Below are 3275 nucleotides of genomic sequence, written 5' to 3'. Positions count from 1 at the left end.
GTATAGGATGCCCCCACTCCTTATGTCATAACATGTACGAATTAGGATCACATCGTCTGTAGCACTTTACAACTCTTTGTAACAACTACAGAATGGGCCGCATCCAATAGTGTTACCAAAATAAGGCACCCAACCTCATTCATATACTATAGATCATTTTGACTATTTACTCGAACCTGGTCCACTTTTATATCTCTACATAAAGTTCAAGTACTCATGTAATAGTCATGGGACTTTTAGTTTATTGGATTTCTAAAACGAAATAAACAATACATATATTCAATAACAACTTTGAATTTTTAGAATAAGTTTTATTGTCAACAAACCACGAGTTTTAGGACATAAAACCCAACAAACTCCCACTTGGACTAAAACTCCAGTGGTAACTTATATATCCGAATATATAAAATTGAGTTTCTGAGTTTTACAGAGAAATATAATAAACTAAGGCATCCCATACTCATGGTATACCATTCGATATCCTATACCCGATATTTCTTCCACTTGCGATAGGTTATTAATCTAGTATTCCCAGTCTTACTAGAAGATTCTCAAACACTTTAGCCGAGAGATTCTTTGTAAACATGTTAATGTACTATAGAATTCTTATTAAACTATATAAGGAATGCATCTTATTCTCAATAATGACCAGGAAGCCATACTTTCCTCCCACTACATCGGGGTACTCTCAACTCTTTGAGTAAGACACATCTGACTTGTCTAAAAAATTCTTGTTTATAGTGTTAATTCAATAACTCTTTATTGATTCATGCAAATTTTATGGAAACAAATAATACAAGGTGATCTGGAACAATATTTTCAACGATGTTGAGAAACCAATCTAAGGCAACAAGAAAGTTTGTCACTGGATTTCATGTTCTATCAAATAGATTTAGAAATCTTTAAACTTTCTATACTTTGATCCAATCAAAGTATTTCGGTTTTATTTTATCTAACAAGTTTTGTACACTCTGAACTTTTCAAGTGTTCTAAACTTATCATTTAGGTTAAATAACTATTTGCGTTAATCGATTTCTAGCCGTTCTAAATATCTAAATATTTACAAATGGCTTTTAACTAAGTTGGTTCTTTAACAGAAGTTGATATGAGATGGAAAAACATAATTTTCGAAAATGAACATTTCATTTACAACAAAAATATATACATTTTGTTTTTACAAGACAACAAAGCAGATAAGATTATCATCAAACAACAACATCTCCCACTGGTTAAGCTGAGCAAGCAACCCTCAGGAACTAGTTTGACTGTTTTGCTTTCTCTACTCTCTTCTCAGCAAGGTACTGAGGGCAGTTCCTCTTCCATTGCCCTTCCTCGTTGCAATTGAAATACTTTCCTTTGTTTGCAGTGTTGTTCTTTCCTTTCTTCCCAATGGGTTTCTTTTTCCCTGTGAAGAGGAAGCAACATCAGGATTTTTGGAGGACGTTCCTCTCTTCTCAGCGGTAATAACGTTTACTTCTAATTCTAGATCTTTAGCTTTCACTATTGTTTGGTAAGCCTATAGCTCATTCAGAAGATTAGTCAAGTTATATTCAATTTTATTCATTAACGCGTTCGTATAGAACTGTAGAAAACTCTTCAGAAGAGATTTCAGAATAAAACCGACTTGACTTCTCTCGTCAACGACCGCACCATTTACTTTTGCCATATTGAAGTGGACCATCATGTCCAGGACATGTTCACGAATAGAGGCCCCCTCTTTCATGCGGTAGTTGTAAACGTATTTGATGGCATCATGCATTAGGGAGAAGGATGGTTACCTGAACATCCCTCGTAAAGATTCCATAATCTCTTTGGCAGTACCTATATCCTCATGTTTCTTTGCCAAAACATCAGATATGCTGCCAAGGATATAGGCATGGTCTTTGTCATTCTCCCTGATCCATCTATCGTATGCATCCCAAACAGTTCGGTTTGCGTTAGAGCTTGGAACGGGAGGACAATCCTCTGATAAAAAAAAATTGTAAATCGTCTATCATCAGTATAGTATTCAAAATTTATTTTTAGGTTGCATAATTATCCCCTATCAATTTATCATACGCCAACAATTGTACTAGTGCACTTGTCATTCTGAAAGATATAAACAAATTTTATAAGTGAATTGCTTTTTAAACCCAATCAAGTTTTAGCAAAGTAATAATATACCCAAGATTATTTTTGCAACTATACTGCAGCAAGACATTCTTAACTAAACACTATCTCCAGAATAACTCATATTCCGATAGTCATGTAGCTACCATTTTTTTGTCAGAAATTACTAACTCTTTAGCAATCTTGCAAGTGTAATCCTCTGTTTTCAAACCTCAGAAGTCCGATCCCAATGATGCTCCTGAAGTTGGAAAGTCAAAGTTGAAACAAACTTTAGAAATTCTATCCATTTCTAGAGTTTAAGTTGTTCCGAATCCTATGTTAAAACCCTCCGAGGGGATAGCCATCGTTAAATGACTAGCGAGGCCGACTAAAAGACGAAAAGCAGGCGCAACATAGGAATCTCATGGTTTAAACCAACAGAAGAGATCGTAGGATATGTTGACACATTTCCTCCACCCACTTACTATGAACTACATCCCCCATTCATTTTGGTCTTGATCTATGACGAACTCTTTCCGAATGGAGGTCACTCCTAGGGTGACACAAAGTGTTGCCCGTATCTCACAGTGGGAATTACATATGGACGTGAGAATTGAAATCAATATATCGTATATTTGATTTTCCATTGAACAACTTCCTCTCATTCACCATAATCAATTCACGCAAACATTTTCCGAATGGAGGTCATTTACAGGGTGTCACGAAGTGTCACATGAACCTTTCGGTGTGAACATCTTGAGAACGTGAAAATTTTAAAATTGAAACATCATATTTGATTTTAAAGTGAACAACTTCCCCCATTCACCAAAATATTGATTCATGTAAACACTTTTCGAATGGAGGTCACTCCCAGGATGACACGAAGTGCCACATGAATTTTTTTATTGGGTACTCTTAGGGACGTAAGAGCTAGAAATAATTATATCATATACATTTATTAATCTCCCACTGAAGTGTTCTAACATATCATATACATTATTTGATTTTCACTGAAGTGTTCTAATACATATCATATATGTTATTAAACTCCCATTGAAGTGTTTTAATAATTAAATGGGGTATTCGTTTCTTAGGCTTGTTTCGGCTAATTAAACAACCTAAGTCTAGGTGTTTATCCAAGTATAACGTTTATAATTAGATTTAACTTACGAGGTCTATGTGATAAA

The sequence above is a fragment of the Benincasa hispida genome, chromosome 6 (genome assembly GCF_027475165.1).
Source record: "Benincasa hispida cultivar pf3 chromosome 6, pf3_genome.v1.1, whole genome shotgun sequence".
Classification (NCBI taxonomy): Eukaryota; Viridiplantae; Streptophyta; class Magnoliopsida; order Cucurbitales; family Cucurbitaceae; genus Benincasa; species Benincasa hispida.
This window is presented reverse-complemented; position numbering follows the sequence as displayed.